General features: G+C 46.6%; 1 protein-coding gene across 9 annotated transcripts in view; it reads left to right on the forward strand.

Annotated features, from left to right (window-relative positions):
• Positions 1-21543, forward strand: part of PTK2B (protein tyrosine kinase 2 beta) — a 122650-nt gene that overhangs the window by 168 nt on the left and 100939 nt on the right. For 2 of the 9 annotated variants that reach the window (XM_017655813.3, XM_017655814.3), the window contains exon 1: positions 10818-11017. The gene's annotated coding sequence lies outside the window, so the exon portion shown is untranslated. Of the gene's footprint in view, positions 1-9452; positions 9553-10632; positions 10761-10807; positions 11018-11936; positions 11956-18443; positions 18689-21543 lie in introns of those variants that run through there. The other 7 variants (XM_017655810.3, XM_037024538.2, XM_017655815.3 and 4 more) reach the window with 7 other exon arrangements.

The raw sequence follows: 21543 nt of genomic DNA on the forward strand, positions 1-21543 counted from the left end.
GGAGGACGAGATGTCCACTTACTGGTCCGAAGTAGAGGCCGGGTCTTGCTGCGTCGGTGGTGTTTCCACCACGTACAGCTTATAGTGCCCTTCCAAAGATGGCATTAGTTGTTCACTTACTTTGGCCAGCCTTATTCCTACCTCCTTAGGGAAGGAGGAAAGAAGTGAGGGAAGGGGGTAGTTGGAAGACCCGGTGAGAGGACCCTATTCTTGTCCTATGGTTGAATAAGTGGGCAAGTCACATTCTTTCAAATTCTATTTCCTTGTGACTAAAAGGGCGATAATATCTCGTCATCGTGAGATATGAGGATTAAAGTGATGCTTCTGGCATTACGTAGGTTCCTATTAAAACAAAGATTAAGGACTTCTGCAAAGTTAGAATCCAGGCTGAATTTCTGCCTGTTAGAGCAGGCCAGAATCTTTCCAACTCCCCATCCCTACCTAAGTTTGATCAGTTTACAGCCTTAAGATGTCGGATTCCTTCTCTTTAACGCCCTGCACTCCTGGGTTCTGTTGAAAGACAATTCTCCACGTGTCATGTTTCTGTATATGAGAAAGGCCCCGACTGCCTATTTTGGAGTCCTCTTTTCAAGGATGTTTATATGGTGAACAGCCATCGAAGGCAGAAATAACGTCTCCCTGCAGGCAAAGATCTGGCAGACTTAATCTCCATTATAAAAGATTCAGATTCCCTAAACTCCAAGTTCCTCTCCTATAATGCAACCTGCTGTGGCCCTCATCACGTAGGCCTGTGGGAACCTGGACTCAGGAAATGGGCCCAAATGATAATCTTACAGCTGCTATCATCACTGTTTGTAATAAACTGTCCTTTGTCTCTGCCCCAGGAATTTTATCTACCACCATTCGTGAAACTCTGGCAGGCTAATTTGCCAGTTTGCAAGTAGGCTAAAATCTCAGACCCTTTATTATTGGCCGTTGCCAACTTTTCCTTAGACTAGCCCTTTCCTCACAATGCCAAAGGGCTGAACACCAATAATTCTTACTGCCTTCTGCAGTGTTTCATATACATGGTTCATGGTCCTGGGGAGCTTACTAAAAGCAGATTCCTGTACCCACTTCTATCTACTCTCCTTTCTGGGAGAAAGGCGCAGAAATTTGCATTTTTCACATGCTCTCCAGGTAATTCTCAGGCATGCTGACGCTTGAGTCCCATTATTCTAGATCTCCACACCCAACAGGTAGTCAGGTGTAGACTTAATGGTTACTAGTTCAAAAATTAACCTTCGAGGCAATCTTTGAAAAGGCCACAAGATGGGAGTAATAACCTTACACTCCAGGCACCTCCCTAGAAAACCTTCCCTTAGTCTCATTTTCTTTCACTGGGTTCTCTTATTTATGTGATCCAGTCGCTCTGTGAATCTCTTCTGCCATATGTGTTTCATTCTATTCTTAGAAAATTTCCCTTGTTTATTTTGTTGTTTTTCTTAGATAAGTGGGGACACAAAACAAGGTGAAGAATAGAAATTAAATGTATTTTTTCCCCCTTAAGTAGAATCCAAAAGTTCACACTAAGCAATAAGCCTCTCGAGACTTTTGGAAAGTCTTGGTTGTATTCCATGCTCTATTGCTAGCCAGGAGAACGACCTGGGGCATATTATTTCACTTGTCTGACTTCCTTTTTCTCAACTATAAAAGAAAGACTGAACTAAATGCTCTAAGTCCTCACCAGCTTACATACTCTGAACATTTTGTATTCTTTGCATAATGTCAATAAAGAGAGTGACTAATACTTACCCAGAGAATGGAAACTCTTGGTCACTATAACCAATCTGTCACCAGTAGAAAGGACCTTGAAGACATTTATACCAGCTAAACTACTGCAAAAGTCTGCTGGCAGTTTTCCTTGTCTCTGACTTGCCCCATCCCATACTCCAGACATCCTTGCTGGGCACTGCCACATTTCCAAACCCCTGCTATCACAATGTAAATTAATGTAAGGAATGGCAACTATTTTTAAAATTCTGTGTTAGGGAGAACAAAGAAATCCCTAATGCAGAAGAATGGCTTCTCTCTCATCTCTCTCTCTCTCTCTCTCTCTCTCTCTCTCTCTCTCTCTCTTTCTCTCTCTCTCTCTCTCTCTCTCTCTCTCTCTCTCTCTCTCTCTCTCTCTTTAAAGCAGAGTGGCTACTGCAAATAAAAGGCAGAGATCATTAGGTTAGATTTAAAATAAGCAAGACCCAATTATATGCTGCCTAAAAGGAACCCACTTTAAATGTAAGCATACAAATAAGTTAGAAGTAAAAGAATAGAAAAAGATATACCATGCTAACACAAATCAAAAAAAGCTGAGGTGGCTATGTTAATTTGGACAAAGCAGATTTCATATCAAAAAATAGTATAGACATAAGGAGAATAGCTGCTGAATGTAACAGTTGCAGAGCTGGCAGGAGCAAGAACCGTTTCCGGAAATAGGCAACCAGAGATGCAGGCATAATTTGAGCTTGTTCAGCAGAGTTACCAAGGAAATCACTATATAGTCTGAGGCTTGATGTAGAAAACAGTGATGGCTTAGGCCTTCTCTGAGGCTTGATCCATGGGAAAAAGGAGGGTGGAGACTCTTGATTTGGTTTGAATAATGCAGGAAGAACATCCATAATAGTACTTAATGCAAGTGACTAGGAAAATACCTGAGGTAATAAATCACCTGCCTCTAGGTCAGATCTGGCATAATTGACATTATGCAATTTGGAGCTCAGACTTCTTTGCTCCAAATGATTTTTTTCCCTCTGTATCATTTATCACTGATGAACTTCTAAGCTGCAACTTTTAAAATGCAATTCAAAATGCTTAATAAGGGGATGGATTATCTCATATAACAGAAAGTCTGGAGGCAAGAAGACTATGTCCGACCTTGTGACACTGAGACCCCAGATTCTTTCTGGTGTGCGTGGGGCTTGTTTTGGTTGGAAAATTATTGCAGCAGCTCCAGGCTTCTTAATCCGGATAGGAATCAACATCCAGAAATGGAATTGAGCCATTTCTCCCTAGTAAGTCTCTTTTTCGGAGCCAAGAAACTTTTCCTAAAACCCTCCGGAATACTTCCCCTCACACCATTTTGGTCAGAAGTGGGTCACATGCCTCCCTCTAAATCCATCACCGGCAAGGGGAATAAGGCCACTGTGCTTGACTTGAACCAGTAGGATTAACCATGTGGTAGAGGGGTGGTCACTGATTTACATTTGGCACTCTGCTGATTTGCTGTGAAAGGGGAAATTAGGTAGGCAATTGCAGGCTCAGGACTGTTGCCAGCATTTGCAAATTGGGAGATTTCACACAGATTTCTACCTCTTTTTTTAAAATTTAAACATTTTTAAATTGTGTTAAAATAAACATGACAGAAAATTTACCATCCAGTATTTTTAAGTGTAGACTTCAGTAGTGTTAAGTATATTCCCATTGTGCGGCCAATCCCCAGAACTTTTCAACTTGAAAAATGGAAACTCTACGTCCATTAAACAACCCCCCATTTCCCTTCATCCCCCGAGGCCCTAGAGACTTCTAGTCTACATTCTGTCCCTATGAATTTGTCTACTCTATATGCCTCATGTAAATGGAGTCACACCGTATTTGTCCTTTGTGAGGGACTTACTCACTTAGCATAATGTCTTCATGGTTCATCCATGTTGTAGCATGTGTTAGAGTTTCCTTCCTTTTTTAAAGCTGAATAATATTCCATTTTACTTACACACCATATTTTGTTTATCCATTTATCTGTCAATGGACACTTGGGTTCCTCTCATCTCTTGGCTATTATGAATGCTGCTGTTATGAACATGGGTTTGCAAACATCTCTTCAAGATTCTGCTTTCAATTCTTTTGTATATATACCCAGAAGTGGAATCTCTGGATGATAATGGTAGTTGTACACTTACTTTTTTTAAGAACTACCATACTATTCTGCATAGTGGCTGCACCGATTTACATTTCCAACTACAGTGTACAAAGATTCCAATTCTCTACCTCCTGGCCACAACTTGTTATTTTCTTTCTTTTTTCTTATAATAGGCCTCCTAGTGGGTGTGAGATCATACCTCCTTATGGTTTTGACTTGCATTTCCCTAATGATTAGTGATGCTGTACATCTTTTCATATGCTTGTTGACCATTTGGTATCAACTTTGAGAAACTGTCTATTCAAGTCCTTTGCCTATTTTTAAATTAGGTTATTTTTTGTTATTGTTGAGTTGTTTGAATTCTTTATGTATTCTGGATATTAACCTTTTGCTAGATATCTGATCTGCAAATATTTTCTCCCATTCTGTAGGTTGTCTTTTCACTTTGTTGACTTTGATGCACAGAAATTCTTTATTTTGATGTAGCCCAATTTATCTATCTTTAGTTTTATTTTCTTTTTTTTAAATGTCATAACCAAGAAATCATTGCCAAATCCAGTGTCAGGAAGCTTTTTCTCTGTATTTTCTTCCAAGAGTTTTATAGTTTTAGGTCTTATGAATAGGTTCTTGATCCATTTTAAATTTATTTTTATATATGGTTTAAGGTAAGAGTCCAGTGTTATTCTTTTGCGTGTGGATATCCAGTTTTCCCAGAACCATTATTGAAGAGACTGTCCTTTCCCCAGTGAGTGGTCTTGGCACCCTTCCTGAAGATCATCTGACCATACACACAAGGGCTTATTTCTGGGCTCTATTCTGTTGCATTGGTCTATATGTCTGTCTTCGTGTCTGTACCACATCTTTTGATTACTGTAGCTTTGTAGAAAGTTTTGAAAATCCAGAAGTATGAGACCTCCAACTTTGTTCTTTTTGAAGAGTATTTTGATGATCAGGATACCCTGAGATTCCAGATGAATGTCAGGATGGATTGTTTTCTATTTCTACATCCAACATTCATGGGACTTTCACAGGGATTGCATTAAATCTATAGATGACTTGGGGTAGTATTGACATCTTAACAATAATATTAAGTCTTCTAATCCGTGAACCTCAGATATTGTACACTATTTATTTATGTCCTGTGATTTTTTTCCAGCAATGTTTTATTATTTTCAGTGTACTAATCTTCTGCCTCTTTGGTTAAGTTCATTCCTAAGTATTTTATTCTTTTTGATACTATTGTTAATGGAATTATTTTCTTAATTTCCATTTGGGATAGATCATTGTCTGTCTTTGCTTTACAAAAAGCAAGAAATTTCTACATTGCTACACTAAGCTTCCTCTCCTACATGGCAGTAGACTTTTGAGCTGAATAGCAGCTGCTCCTTGTAGGAGGGACATTTGTTCTCCAATGTGCCACAGCCCTTATCCAGTGAGCTTCCCTCCCATTCCCTGTCTTGCCTCTGTAAACGTTTGGGTTTCACCCCCTTGTTTGGATATTCCCAAGGAAGGTTACACACTGCTGCTATTCATTGAGAAGGAACAAGGATACTAAAAACTCGGGTACAGACAGGCAACTCAGCAAGTTGACAAACTGAAACCTAAGCTGATTTTCCATGTTCTTGAAATGTATCTTTAAGCACCCAATTATTTTATTGCAAACAGTTTGAATCAAAATTTTTCTGAAATATAGTATGTGCTTTTTTCCCCCCCCTCTAAAATATGGGATGCAGCACATGATGTAAACTTCTTCATGGTTTACCAAAATAGACAATAATTACTGGCTGTGCTGGGTAATAAAGGGATGCCCTCAGGAGTTAATGCACTCTCTAAGATTTCTTTGTCTCTGTTCTGTAAATAGCCACAGATGCCTGGTTTTGAGGGTTCTTACATTTTCTAGGCATATTTTGTTTGTTTCTTTTCTCTTTTAGAGGTTGTTCCTGCTACTAACTATGAATCTGCCTGTAGCAACCTGCTCTCAGTCCCTGGTTGCTTCCAACACAGCGTGGGCCGGGAACAGATAGCCACGTTTGTTAGAACTGCAGATGTCCATGATGGCAGGACAAGGTGCATACAGTCATTCCGTTGTTTCTGAGCTTATCTGTAGGCTGTGGGGGACCAGTGAGCTCAGTACAGGTAGGGGTAAGGGGCCTAGAGCCAAGGAGGCCAAAGTCAGGGCAGTCATGGAGTTGACTCGGAGTGGGCAGTAGAGCAGGCTCCCCTTCCATGTAGGCCCTCCACAGGTGCACCCTGCAGCCGTCTGCCCTGAAGCCTCTATGGGGAGCCCCCGACGTCAGGGCCCAGGGCTGTAGGTGTGGCACTGAGGCTCTACCTGTTGTTCTTTAATGGAAAAACAGAAGCACTCTTTTGCTTTCTCCCTCTACTGTCCCTCTTGGGTGCCCAAATTAATTTCTCAATGGATTTAATACATTTTTATTTTTCCCAAGGAGATTCACTTTGGATTATGTCCAGGAGTCCTTTTTTTTCCCCCTCTGTGGAAAGATTGTATTTATTATAACTTTTTCACTATAAAACATTTTCAAACAGTATTAGAGAGAAGAGTATAATTAACCCCCGCATGCCCATCATGCAGTTTACGTCACTTATCGACTTGGCTAGTTTTGCTTCACCTCTCTCCTCACTTGTGGAGGGAAGGTAGAAGATTTTAAAGCAACTGTTATTTTTTTGTCTTAGGAACACATTTTGAAAAGTTACAACAGGATATAATACCATCCATTTATTGTCAGCTTTAAGCCATAGCACTAGCCAGAAAATGTACATGTATTATTTCTAGTCCTTCCAAAACTGTTAAGGCAAGTTCTTCCCATTCTACAGATGAGGACATTGAGATTCTGCCCTAATTTGTACATAAAAGAAAACAGGCTAAATGATGATATATTACTTAGGATACATTTTAAGCTATGGTAACAGAAACTCCCCAAATGCAATAACCTGAAAGCTGTGTTTCTTTGTCATGTAAAAGTTCAACTAGGTCCAGACCATGTTCAGGGCTAACATGGTGGTTTGATATCATTAGGACCCAGACTCCGTCTCACAACATTGCTCAGCTATTCTCAAAACCACAGACAAGTTGACTGCTCAGGTTCCATGATCAAGTGGAGGCAGTAAAGGGAAGAGTAGAGGGCAATTCATGTCCTTGAACACAAGGCAGGATCCATGGCTTCTACACACCAACCATTGCATAGAACTTAATCACATGGTCGCACCTGCAAAGGAGACTGGGAAACATAGTCTTTATTTTGGGCATCCTATGATCAACTAAAAATCAGGGATTCTATATTAAGGGAAGAAAGGGGGACAACCAGTGGTACCTTCATGAATCTTGTGATATCAAGAGCCTGGTTTTGAGTTCTTTGTTTTGGCTTCAGTTGTGGTCCATGTAGTAAACCTAGTAGTTCCTGGTTTAATTAGAGACAGATGTCCTTTGGTGATGAGGACTCCAATTATTTAGTCCTTGTGCCCATGAGTTTTTACTTTGTTAGGTTTTTGTTCAGAAACCTTATAAATTTACTATTCCTTTAAAATGAAATTTATTCTAGTAGTAAATTTATATTATATAATTGAATTCCATTATCCATAATGGAGAGACCCTAGTTACATACCATCACAGCCCTGTCAATGATGGTTTTTTTACCACCTGGTGACTGTGGACAAATTATTTACCTTCTCCAAGCCTCCTTCTCCTTCCTACAAAATGGAAATACTACTATTTACCTGAATGAATTGTTATGAAGATTAATGATAGATGAAAATTCTTGGCAAACAGTGACCACTCAACAAATTGTATCTATGCAATAAATACATAGGTAATCTCCCCACTAACCCTACACTATTTAATTCCTATCATTTCTCAAAATAATAAGCATAGCATGTTATAACATAAAAATAGCCATAGCATGTATGTTTTCATAACTATCACTTAATGTGGGCATCATAATACCCTACAAAATAGGTAGAGCAGATAGTACTTATTCTACTTTTCTAGGTTAATAAATACAAGCTCAAAGAGATGGATTTGCTTGCCCAAGGTCATGTCTTCCCTCTTGACTGGATCCTTTCCTTGTATGTTTAAACATGTGCCACTGGCTACCACCTTAAACAAATGATAAAACAGCCCTTTTCCAATGCCCCCTGCCCCCCTTCCCACCCCATCTCCCAGTTCCCTTTGCAGCCATGCTTTTCAAAGAGTTATCTGCACAGGCTGCCTCCATGCCTTCCCTTCCTGCTAACTCAGCCCACCCCATCTGACTTTGGCCTCATCACTAAATTTGCTCCTGGCAAGAGCCTGGCCTTCAGACCTCTGGTCCCTCTTACTCTCACCCCAAACAACCTCATCCATTCCTGTGATTTCAGACGCCAACTTAGAAGTTAGTTCCTCACCAGCTCAGACAGCTTTTCGGAGCTCCAGTCCCAACTACTCCTGGGGTCGGATGGGGACCGGTTAAGGGAGCCCTTTCACAAGAGTCTGGGCATGAAACAAAGAGAGCATGAGCCAGGGTGGGGGCAAGAGGACCAGAAAGAAAGCAATGAATAGGAAAGATGCTTGGGGGCATTCCCAGCACCTAGGCACTGAATAGCTATGGGCTGGTAAAGAAGAAGGGAGTCCATGGTGACTGTAAGAATTTAATTCTTGGTGCTTGGCCTAACTCTGTTGATGTTCTTGGGGAAGAATGGCAGGGGATCTGTTGGGGAAGGGATACAGCACATGGTTGAAGACCTGAATCTGGGTCAGGCGGGACACCTAGACGAAAAAGTCAAGCTCTTTTTTCCTTGCCTTTTCTGCTCCTGTTGAGCCACCTGCGCGTTGCTCCCCTACCCCCAGCCAGGGCCTCCCACAGCAGCCCTGTCTCCACTGGAGATGTAGACAGAGTGGACAGAAGGCAAATAGTTCACTTCTCCACTGGGTTAGTGGATAGAACTTCTTTAGAGCATTTATATAGAATGCTATGATCTTGAAAGTGTTTCTGGTAGGTTTTTTTTTTTTTAAAGGCAGGTAACAGTGGACACGTGGGACATGCAGGCAACATTGCCCAGAACATAAGGGCATCCACCCCAGGGAGGTTCTCAAAATCTCTCTTTAAATAAAACCCATGATTCTTTGATTCTAGGTGTCAGATTTTGGAGCTTTAAAAAAATCTCCAAAGAATTGCATAACGTCTGAAAATTCTGAATTACCTTTTACTCTTCTCTCAAATGAGGGTCTGGTGAGGTTGTAGTTCCATAATTTGGCCACACAGAGGCAACATACACAAATTTACCTTTTCTTAAACACAGCAGGATGCCTGTGCTCTTTAGCTCCCAGGGCCTCTACCGCCCTGGCACAGACCCTCAGCCACCCACGGAAGTCTCTAACCCGCACCACCTCATCCTCACGTGCGAGAACACGGAAGGGCCACACACTTTCTGCAGCCCTCTGACAATTTCCTTGTAGTGCGGTCAGTTAGCCATCTGTTTCCCCACACTTGCCCAGCTAACTCCAGTTTGCCCCTATTTACCCCATCTGATTTGCCTTGTTGCCCCAGGCCCTAGCCTAGGTCTCTCTCAACATTTAGCTGGCTGTCTTCTGATTGCTTTGCAGGCACCAGCATGATCTAGTGTCCAGAAGATGATGAATCCGTGAACAAGATGGAAAAGCGGAGCTCCAGCTGTCATGGCTCTGAGCCCCCCATAGATGGTCTGTAAGTTGCCATGTTTGGGCTGAATCAGAGATTCAGCCTTCCAGTAAACCTGGCAGCCAGTGTCTGCATTTTAAAAGCTACAGGGAGTCCACTGACCATGTTTTGAGAAACATTGTTTTTCTGCTTTGGTGGTCGTGGGTATGTTAATTAATATCTAAGTCTTGGTTTTCTTTTCAGAAAATGTGGAGAATGAAATGAAATCATGTAAACTGAGAGCTTCTTTAAGGCAGTGGTTGGCATTTAGACCAAACGCTGGCTCTTCCTGTTGCTCTCCTGGGGTGGTTGATCTGCTGAGCTGGGAGGGTTGAGGGTGAGGGAGTGTTATGGGGGCAGTTGCATATGCCAGGCTGTCACATGTGGCTGCATGACTCCAGGGGGCACCTCAGAGATGCCTTTGTGAATAGCACCCTCTAGAACTGTGGGGGATCCCAGGCATTCACAGGACCCAGAATGAAAAAGTTTGGTGCAGGGACTCTAGAGAGGAGCTTTGAGGATGTGAGGGGCACTGAGTGTGCACACCCACTTTGCCACCTTATGCCAAGTTCAGTTCAATTCCTCTTTCGGACAAAGTCTGGAATCTTTCCAGCGATAGGGAAAAAGGGTGCTAAGTGCCTTTGAATTACTGCCTCCAATCTCACTGCCCTGCTGCCTGAGGAGAGAGGTGAGCCAACCCCATTGTTGGGGCAGTGGGGTGGGCTGGTATGCCGATCAGGTCAGGAGGAAGAAGGCTGCCCAGCTTCTGTGACTATTTGTGTGCTACCCTCTGGTCCTGCCCAGCCATCACAGCACAGGGACCTGGTCCTTGGTGTTCCACCACTTGGACCAATTCTGCCAAAGCCCCTGGTGGTACTCACCTGATCTCTGGTGCCCTGCAAATGGGCAGGGGCCACTTCAGGGCATGGAGAGGCCGGGACAGACGCATGCTGACAGTGTGGGGGGGGGGGGCGGGGGCAGGTAACAGTCTCCTGTTCAGGAACAGACGTGGGGCTGGAGAAGAAACACCAGCCTCTAGGTGTGGCCTCCTGAGACTGCAAGGAGAGTTGGAGGAGGAGGAGGCGGAGAGGTGGTAGGATTCGGGGAGTCAGCAGCTCACAGGGACACACAGGAGCAGGAGACCCCACGTGGGATCGGGGGGTGGCAGAGATGGCGCCTCAGGTGGGCACCTGCCGTTCAGGGAATTGGAGGCGGCGTCTACTTCAAAGTTTATGGTAAGAGGCTGGAGCCGGCACTCGGCGCCACTGACAACACACCCCACCCTTTAAGGAAGTGGGGTGGGGAGCAGCAGGGGTGTGGTTAACGAGGAGGAGCGGAGGGGAGACGCGAACCTGTCAGCCCGCTCCCTCAGCAGAGGGCTCCGGGGCCGCGCCGAGACCCCCGCACCTGCCGCGCCGCGCCCCACCTGTACCTGCGCACCGCGCCCCACCTGGCCCAGCCGAGGAGCCGCCGAACCGGCGCTGCCTAGCGTGTGAGTACCTCCCGGCGAGCTGCTGAGCGCCCGGCCAGAAGTTGGAGGCTGTGTGGGGCGCAGGGGGGCTGGAGGGGGCGAATCGCAGACGGTGGGTACCTGGACCGCACCGCGGGTTCCGGGAAAGGAGGGGTGGCCGCGAAGCCGGAGCCGCGGGTGCAGGGCGCGCGGGGCTCGCTGGCCGTGCGCCGGGGGAGAGCGAGTCTATTTTTGGAGTTCATTTGAGATTCAAGGGTGTTTCTCGCTCTCTGTCGTCCTAACAGTCAGACAGGGGAGGCTGGGGCGGAGGTGGGGAAGCGCAGAAAGGCCGCCTGCCTCTAAAGGTCAGATCCGAGAGCCGCAAACCAGGGCTTCCAGAAGCCACTTAGGGGCTGCTCGGCGCGCCGGGGGAAGGGGGAGCGGGCGGCCCTCGTCCCCCGCCAGGCCCTCCGCAGCCGGCATCTACCTCTTGCCCCAGCGAGGGCATCTTCTAAAGCAAGCAGGGCTCTGCAAGGGGAGAGTACAGCTCCGGGGTGCGTGCGTGCGTGCGTGTGTGTGTGTGTGTGTGTGTGTGTGTGCGCGCGCGCACGCGCGCGTGTGTGGTGGGGACTAAAGTTAGCATGCGCTGCTGCCACGCCGGTTCGTTGCGAAACTACCTTCTGAGCGCTGCTAAAGGGTTAAGTTCTGTGCTGCCTTCCCCTGCTGTCAGGCTGTGCGTGGGCTACGCCTTGGGTGGGTGAACAGGGAACATATGGGTGATGTTCTGAGCCCACCCAGCCCCACCACCTGCCCTAACCCTCATCCATCTGACACTGGCGTCTCCCCACACCCCAAACTTGGGGCTCAATTCAGTTAGGCTCCTTTGAAGGCTGGGGGAGAAGGAGAACAGAAGCTTGGACCCAGAGGGGCGTTTGCCGGGAGGGCTCTGGAGCAGAGGCAGACGAGCTCCCCGCGAACCTGTAGGTAGACGTGAGCGCATGGGGACGGTTGGGATGGCGTGATCGGGTAAGCGGCGCAAGATGCCGCTCCGTACCACGACTGCTCGCTCTTCACCTGAGGCCAGGCCCAGAAATACTGCTGTGGGCCTAAGCCCCAGCCTTTCACAGCTCCTCTGGGGGAGGGAGAAGAGGAGGCAGAGATGGAAAAGTGAGTAAAGAAGGAAGGGAGGAAGGAAGTAGTCACGCTCAAGAGACCCAGCTCTGCCCTGACATTCGCCATTCATTCATTCCATATTTGGGTCCTGACTTCCTACCTGAGGCCAGGTGCTGGTGCTGAGTGTGGGAAAACAAGGGTGACCCAGCACCTCCTCCCCAGCTGCACAGTGAGGGTGGGTGCTGCAGTGGGGTGGGGGGTGGGGCAGGAGGTGCTACCTAGCCCCACGCTGGGGGCTATAGAAGGAGCTGGTCAGGGGTGTCCAGGAAGGCTTCCCGGAAGAAGTGACTCTAAATGGAGACCTGAAAGATCAATAGGACTTAACCAGTGAGGGGAAGAGAGGGAAGAGGAAGGACACAGAACATAGGAAGTGCTAAGACCTGAAGCCAGAAGCAGCATGACATGACGCATCCAGGAAACTGAAAGTAACTCGGAGCATGGGGGCGAGGTAAAGCTGGAGAGGTATAAAGACTCCAGAAGGGCCTGCTCAGGCTGCCATGGCAACTCCTGTTGGAGCAACACTTGGGACCTAGAGCCAGGCAGGAGACTTCCCAGCATGCCTCTGACTCTAGGGTGGGTCTGCCAGATTTGGCAAATAAAAACCCAGGACACTCTGATTTGAATGTTAGATATGCAATGAATATTTTCAAGTGTAAGTATGTTCCATACAATATTTGGGATATACTTACACCAAGACATTATTTATTGTTTATCTGAAATTCAAATTTAACTGCCCAGTATTTTCAATTTCATCACATTTAAATACCAGTACCTGATATGTTACCTGGCAGCCTTCTAGCTGAGGGTGCTATCTGCCACCAAGTGAAGGATGGGTGGTGCCCAGCACCGCAAGATCAGTCCCAGAACATACTTATCTTGTAACCAATCCTCCTGAATTCCAGTTTGGGGCTCCTTCACTGACTGACTGTGTCATTTCTAAAACAAGAAAACACAAATAAAAATCAATTCCTAGTTCAGCTTGTTCACCTACACAGCTGAAGGACCACACTACTTCGGAAAGAAATTGGGCTTTGGAGCCCAGGGGACCTGGATACAAATCCACAGTCGGCCACTTGCCCGCTGAGGCCTCATGTAAACCACTTAGCTTCTCAGAGCCTCAGGAGCTCTTCTGAAGTGAGGACTAGAATATGTCTGCCCAGGTGGTTGGGAGGATCCGTGATAATGAATGTGCAGTGCTTAGTGAGTGCTTAAGAAAAAGTGGTAGATATTAATTTTTGTGACACCTTCACAGAGGTGACCAAACTATTATCTACAAAGCGTTCGGGGCTCACTCAGAGGAAATATGTGGTGGGGGCCCCACTTCTAGTGAGCCAGGGGTTGGCTCTGGAGCAGAGAGGGAGACCCTGAATTGTTTTCTCAGCTCTGCCAATCCGGTCCCATACCACCTGCCTCAGGGGAGGAGATACCAGCTCTCCCCTTGGAGTGGAGTGTGGCTCAAAATAGAGTTAACTGAGAGGAAATGTGGCTGAATTAGAAGTGAGAATCCATGTAACATACCTAGGCCAGTGCCTGACATACAAATACTCCGTAAAACTTGGCTGTCCTTATTTCCATGTCTACAATGAACATGTTACTAGAAAAACAGGTCTCAGGAATAGATGAAGTAAGGGTGCCTGGGAACCATGGTTTGACTTTAGTGGGACATTTGTAAGAGCAAATTAGGGGCCTCCTAAATGGGAACGGAAGGAGTCAAGAATTTGTTAAGAGAAAGAGGAAATGGAAAGAGTGTTTCCCTTGTGGGAACCTCGGGGTTAAAAATGGTGCCTCTTTCCAATGGCTAAATGTCCCCACCCCCCTGCTCAATGATAAACATTTTGTTCCCAGCTGTTTAGAGCAGCATGTGCCAAACAGTGTTCAGAGAAACTTTGTGCAATGAGATAGTTATAGGTGTTCCACTTATGCACTTTCAAATAGCCTGTTCTGGATTTGTCATACGCATTTGCACCATCAAGTTTATGGTATGTCCTGCAGAAAAGACATCTATATCACTTGGCCCACTAGCATTCTCTAAATATGTCTATAGAACCCTTGCAGAGGAGTGGGGACATCTATTATCATCCTGTCTCAAGAGAAGCAGCATTGCACATCTAGTGAGTGTGGATAGGGTGCAGTTCTGGGACCAAGCAGTTCTTTCAGGGGACACTATTCATCTCAGAACTCTAGGCAGATGGACCTAATTTATCATAGACCCAGCAGTGTCCATTTTATAGAAGATCTTCAGGGATTGAGCACTTGTTTGCAACTTGTTCTGAGTCACACATCCCTCGTGGACACAACCCCCTGCCTATGTCAGCCTAAATCTTCCTCCCACATTTCCCATTGCTCAGAGGACCCTGGGGAAAGTGCATGTCTTAGCACTCAGCCCTCCATGCTGTAGGCAGTGGCATGTGTCCTGAATACTGCTAAGACAAGTATAATGAGTGGTGAGATAGGGGAGGGAAGGGCACATATCCAGAGTGGATGCCAGTGGTGGGTCCCCAGCCCCTAAATTCCCCCTGCCCAGTAGTCCTGGGCTTTGGGACCATGTGGTTTCTGCCTCCAGATGAATGGTTCTCTGAGGTGGTCACACAGGGGTGCCTGGAGTAGAGATGCCCAATTGCTGGTATGCTCGGGGCTCAAAGTGTGGTAACAGAGAATTCTCGCTGGCCAGGTAGGGTGCTGGCCTAGGTGGTCAAGAGTCCCTCTTAGACTCTGGGTCAGTTCTGGGGTCAACGGAAGGAGCAGGGACAGCAGGACAGTGTCTGCCACACTAACGTGGTTAGGGCCTGTGGTCAGGCGACTGGGCTTGGAGTCAGCTAATCTGGGCTCCAGTCCCATCTCTGGGACTTACTGTGTGACTTGAGGCACATTACTTAGCCTTCTCTTCCTTATCTGTGACACAGAGATGGTGGCAGGGCTTTTGATGGACATGGAGTTCAGTAGTGTGTAACGGGAGCACATTCAAAATATGAACAGCCCCCTGAGCACCAGCAGGATCTAGCAGAGCTGACACCACCTATTGCCCTGAGCAAGATCAGCGAGACACCTGCTGGGCAGCAGCCAGCGGCTGGGGTAGTGGACATTTATCAACCTGTAAGGCTTATTTCAGTTTCAATATTTTAACATCCCCGATGGCCTTATGCACCAGCTGAATAACAGTCTGGACTGTACATAGAATATTCAGTGCTTTAACGGGCTCACGGTAGGCATTAAATAAGTGCTGGCTCTCCTTTCATACTTCTGCACTTATGGTTAATCTAACCTGGCAGAAAAGGTTATTTTCTTTCCTGAGGAAAAGAGCCATCTCTGAGGGACAGGGGTGGCTCCCGTGTGTGTGTGTGCTGTCTCATTGACATGCATCATATCTGCAACAGTATAGCCTCCTCCCCTGGCCTCTAGATCAGCATGTTTGATGAACAGACAGGCCTAATCAACTGTTTTGCCAGCATAGAGACTCACTGCTGCTGCCCATCAGACCCTGTAGCCCAGATGGTCATTTCAGGTGCTGAGCGAGGTGGCAGGCAGGAGAAAATGGGGGCTTCACTCTGGCAGAGCTGGGAGAAGTGCAAGGGGTAGGGGGAGCGGGGACAGATTTTTGAGTCACTCTCCTGCTGCCCAAGGTATAATTATTACTCACAATGACAGTTTGATTAGGAGAGCAGACCAGAGACTACAATTCTGATTCACTTCTTACCTAGGCATGCGGGTGGATTGATGGGAGTGTGGGATTTTGTTTCCAAGCGACCTCCCCTGTAGGCTATGGGTGGACAGCAGAAAGGGCCACTCCTCTGGTAGTTGCTGGGTCTCCCAGCTCTGCTCTTTTCCCAGCATCAAGGTGACGGCTGCTTTATAAGTCAACGTGATTGGAACTAAGATCAACCATTTTCAACATTGAGGCAAGATGAGCCTTCTCCTTTCTCTCTCTCTCTTGGCGACAGTGCACTAATATTTTCCTCCTCTCCATTCCCTTTCTTCCCTTTTAAGTGCTGAAATCCACCCATGCAGAATCTAGAACTTGGAAATAGGTTTGATTCTTGTCTTGCAGGCCTGCTGTGAATTCTGCCTGGAATTTGGGCTTTGCTCTTCCTGGGAGATTGCATTTGCTGCCTGTGTGAGACAGTCCTCCTCTGGCCCTGGCCACCTGGCACATCAGATCCTTTTCTGATTTCTAAATTGACAGAGCTTGTTGCTGTCCCCCGCCCGCCCTCCCCCCGACTCTGACCCCTCCGTTTCCTCCCTAACTTCAAGCATATCTCTGCTCTCCGGGAACATTGAGTGTGAGAACCCACTTCCCTCCCTCCAGCACGGTTTACACACTCCCCACCCCAGTGCCTGCACAGGGCAGGTCACAGGAGAGCTGACTCCACCGCCTTCGGATGTGCTTCTACCAGCACCCAGTCTCCTTCCCTCCACTACCTACATAGGCACCGGCACTGCAGTACAGTGATGCCCACTAGGCAGGTATAAGTGGCTGTCCAGCTTGGACTCCCAAGCCCCCAGCTCAGTGCAGGCCGCAGCCTCTGGCTCCGTAGTCTGTCAGCCTGGTTGCATGGAACAGTCAGGAGGCAGGAGACATGGCTCCAGTTTAGATTCTTCCACCTACTATGTGACTTTGGGGAGGTCTCTTCTCTCCTCCAAGCCTCGCTGTCCTCATTTGGAAATGAAGATACTGGGTCATTGAGAGAAATACTCAGCTTGTGTGAAAATGCCCCATGAAACACCACGAGGCACTATCCCTGGAAAGATGCAGTTTCAAGTCAGAAAGATGGGGTTTGAGTCTTGACTCTTGTCATTGTCATTCTGTGTGCCATTGCCAGGTTATGGCCTTAGTTTTCTCCTTGTAACTTGTTACAGGCATTGGTTTGATATTTCTCCCCTCTGTCACCCCCTTTCACTCTCAGGGTATAGATTTCTTTCCCCACATTTGAGGGACTGTATCTGTTCTTCATGAGCAAACAGTCTGGTAGGGGAGGTAATACATCAGGATAAATAACTAAAGACAACATGGGGCTTATGGTGCCATAAAAGAGGCACCATTAAAGTGCTGTGAGGTCGGAGGACAGAGAGCTTACTTCTGTCTGGAAGTCTGGGAATGCTTCCTGGAGGAAATGACATTTGGAAAAGCTCTGAAAGGATGGGTAGGAAATAACCATAGAAATTTGGGTTGGTGGTTCTGGTCAAAGAATCATGTAAATAAAAGCAGGGAGGTGGGAAGGCCTGGTTTGAATGACTCATTTTGGGTGGAGCTAAGAGTGTCTAAGTGAAATAAAGATAAGGACGCTAAGTCAGATAAGGCTTGAAACAGGGCAGCTGAAGGGTTTGGACAGTGCTGTGAGGGCTGCAGAAAGCTAGTGGACTTTATTCTGAAGGCTGCAGGCTGCTTCTGAGGTGTCAGCTGGGTGGGGTCAGGGCATGAGCTGGGCAGTACATCTAATGTGGGTCCAAGAGAAGAGAGCTCAGCATCACAGGAGTGGCAGGTGGGAGACGATCATAACGGTCCACGTCTTCAGAGTTTGGATAAGTTATGTAATTTGGAATGACTGGGGATGTCCGCTGGTCATTTGGAGGTTTCTACCTTCGCTGAATTGAAATTGGTCCTTGATGAATTTAAAAGATACAGGGTTTATGGGAGCACCCAATTGTTTAGGTTACATACATAATTCGCATTTTCCTTAACCCTCTCCTGTGTTCCCGATTCCCAGACTAGCCCTTCCCCGTGGACCTCATGTTTGCTCAGTATGCGCTAAGTGTCAGCCTGTTGGGAGGTCTGACGGCAGCCTCTTTGAGAATCTTTGAGAATCGGGAGCAACACGCACTTAGCTCTGCCACCTCCCGTCCTGCCCCGTCAGGTCGGGCTCCTGGGCCCCGCCTCCCGCCGGGCCCTCCTCCCCTGCTGCAGCCCCTCCACTTCCGAGAGACCGTGAGACATTCCCATTGCCGGTCAGTCCTCTTGAATGCTGCCCATGGAAACTAAACTTACCATTTTCTCACACCAAACCATGTCCCTCTCCAGGCACCCCTCCTGGTCTTGCCGCTGTCATTCTAGACACTCAGGTCAGAAACCTGGGAGTTACCTTCCCTGTTCTCCCCTTCTCTGTACATTCCTTCTTCATGCCTCACATTCTTTTCTTTCCTTTTCCCAGCCCTACTCTAGCCCCAGCCTCTGATTACCTAATATCAGCCAGCATCAAATAAAAGCCTCTCCCCTTCCTAACTCCAGTTCCCTCCCAAGCTCCTGCGCCTCTGGGCAAGGCTAGATCCCTTACATTTACTCTTCAGTGCCCGCCGGAGCCTGACCTTCATCTTCCCTTCTAACCCGACTTCCCCATGCTTCCCGAAAGAAGGCCTTCTCTCCAGCGAGCCTGGTCTGCTCACTGGTCCCCATCAAACCTTTGCCGCTGGGAGCCAGCCCTTCCACTTTCCCCAGTCTGACTCCCCACTGGAGGCTCAGGTCGCCACCCACCCACTGGGACACATGTTGCTCCCGCTGCCGCCTCAGGGCTTCTTTGCTGCCTCTGCTCTTATTATCAGCTTGTTCAGGTGAGAATTCCTCCTGGGCAGGGAGATGTTTTCATTTTGCTCTCCTTCCTAACTGCTTCAAATTCCAAGGACAGGTAAGTCCATTCCCTGCCCTCTCTCATCCTCATTCCCTGTGCTGGTGTCACAGCAGCCAGTTGGGACAAAGCAGGGAACACATTCTCCCCCAGGCGTCAGGATGCGCCCTTTCCTGTCTGGCAGTGAGTAGGTCTAGAGCCCAGAGAGCCGGAGTCAGCGATTCAGAGCAGAAGCTCCAGATCCCTTTACTAAGCTGCTCTTGTGTCTCTGTAATCCATCCAGCCCTTGCCTTCCCCTTTCCTCACCCTCCTGCTTACTGAGCTGAGCGACAGGAGTAAGACAGGGAGTAGGAGAAAGGCAGGGCACCGTGGTAGAGGGGGAAATTGCTTTGGGAATGCAGAAGAGAGGTTTGCAAGGCAGAGGCCGGCAGTGTTTCGTAGCCTGGACGTCGGCCTCACCGTGCACAGGCATGAGGCTTGCGGTGGCAACCGCGCTCAACTGTCTGGCTCCTGCAGTTCCAAGATTTCAAAAACACTTAGTCCACATTGGCTCTTTTATCTCCATAGGGTGGCCCTCTATTGCCCCCAGTGTGCCTCAGAGCCCATTCCTTCTTCCTTTACCTGACTCTGCGTAGAAAAACCCTTCCTGCAGCTGTTTGCTAAACACTTAGCTGTCAGCGGGTGTTCACCCCCAGGGAGAGTTAAGGGCCAGAGAGAGAGCACTGCCCCAGACTGGGGAGCCCAGGCTCGGGTCTCTGGCTGCTCTGTCATCTGTCCTGCCACGTGACCTTGGGTGAGTCACAGGGTAAGCCTGGTCAAGCCTCGGGTTTGCATTTGTATCCGCAATGAGTGATTTGGAGCCTTGTTTTTAAGTGGAGAGCTTTCTTGTAAGCCCTGGATCTTTGGTGAAAGCCCAGTATGTAAACCAGGTGAAAGTAGACCCTTCCAGAGTTGAATCAGGGAGGGCAGGTGCCTTCTGTGCAGCTCCAGGGGCCCAGCTCATCTTGGAGCCTTTCTGGGCCTCCAGTTCTTGAGGTCCTCATTGTGTGTGATGGGGGCCAGAGAATGGATTCAGATTCGAGTGGCTTCAGTGAGGACTGATCCTGCAGCAAGGAGCCAGCTCAGGCCCGAGGTGCTCTGTGTTGGGGTACGAGGTTGTTGTATATGTGACCGCCCTGAGAGCAGGTACATAATTTTCACTTCTGAACAAATGCATGTTTACAAAAAGATAGCCCAGAGCTTCCATCTGAGCTCCAGGGAAACTATGGCTCCCCAGGTATCAAGAATGGCCCACAAGGTTTCATAATCAGTTTTACAAACTTTGCATAGAAGTAACCTCAAACCTGAGCTCCATTTTAGCTCACATGAACTATGCTGTAAGCTCTGTTGAGGTCCAAACCATTTCTGGACTTAGAGTCAGCATTGTAGCCCAAGGACACAGCTGGTGCTTAACACACATTTGGCATTTTATACACACAACATGTGCTTGAACGTGTGTGCCTCCTAATAAGGAGGGATGGCTAAAAAAAAATAATGTGACAATGTGAACACCTTAAAGTAACGTTTAATATGTTATTTTAATGACGTGTTTTAAATCGCATACTGTATAAAATAATATATCAACTTAAAAATAAGGCTTTTCCCAATTCTTCCTGTTTATGGAACATTCAGCACTTCATTTGCCTCGGTGACATCAGTGTCCTCATGGCTAGACCCATTTTCTGAATCAGCTGTTCATGTTCTGGCTTATATCATCCCCCCTGCAGTCTGAAGAGAGTTGGCTAGTTCTTATTAATCCAGGAGGCATTTATTTATTTTTTTAATAATCGCTTTTTGGAGATAGAATTCACATACCTTAAAATTCACTCTTTTAAAATGTAAAATCTGGTGAATTTCAGAACAGTCAGTTGTGCCGCTGTCTCCACTGTCTAACTGCAGAACATCTTCACCTCCCTGAAAAGGGGCCCACCCCTTTAGTGGCTACCCCCTCTTCCCGCTTCCCCCACAGCCCCACTGCAACCACTAATCTGCTTTCTGTTTTTGTGGACTTGCCTATTCTGGGCATTCTATATAAATAGAATCATGCAGTACTGTGAGCTTTTGTGAATGACTTCTTTCACTTAGTACAATGTTTTTAGGGTTCATCCATATTGTTGTGTGTCAGTACTTATTTCCTTTTTTATTACGATGGAATGTTCCATTGTATGGACATACCACATGTTTGTTTATTCTTTCAATAGTTGGTGAACATTTGAATTGTTTCCATTTTTTGGCCATTATAAATAATGCTGCTATGAACATCCATACACAAGTGTTTGTGTGGACATATGTTTTTATTTCTTTAAGTTATTCCTATGTAGGAGTATAATTGCTGGGTTTTGTGATAACTCTATGTTTAACTTTTTGAGTAACTGCCAAACTGCTTTCCACAGGAGCTTCACCATTTTACATTCCCATCAGTCATGTGTGATAGTTCCAATTTCTCCCCATTCTTGTCAACACTTGTTATCATCTGTAGTTTCGATTTTAGCCATCTTGGTGGGCTTGGAGTGGGGTCGATCTCGTTGTGGTTTTCATTTGCCTTTCCCTAATGACTAATGACGTGGAGCATCTTTTTGTGTACTTATTGGTTGATTGTATGTCTTCTTTGGAGAAATGTTTAATCAAATCATTAAAAAGTTATTTCTTTTTGATGTCCACATTATAACTACTGAGTGTGTTGCTTTTTAAAACCTGATCTTTCAAATGCTTATTTACAACAAAATTCAGCATTCACAATTGAGGCTCTACCCTCAAGAAAAGTTACCGTATCTATATTATAATACTGTGCTTTCTTTCTTA

Source organism: Manis javanica, chromosome 3, assembly GCF_040802235.1.
Source record: "Manis javanica isolate MJ-LG chromosome 3, MJ_LKY, whole genome shotgun sequence".
NCBI classification, from domain to species: Eukaryota; Metazoa; Chordata; class Mammalia; order Pholidota; family Manidae; genus Manis; species Manis javanica.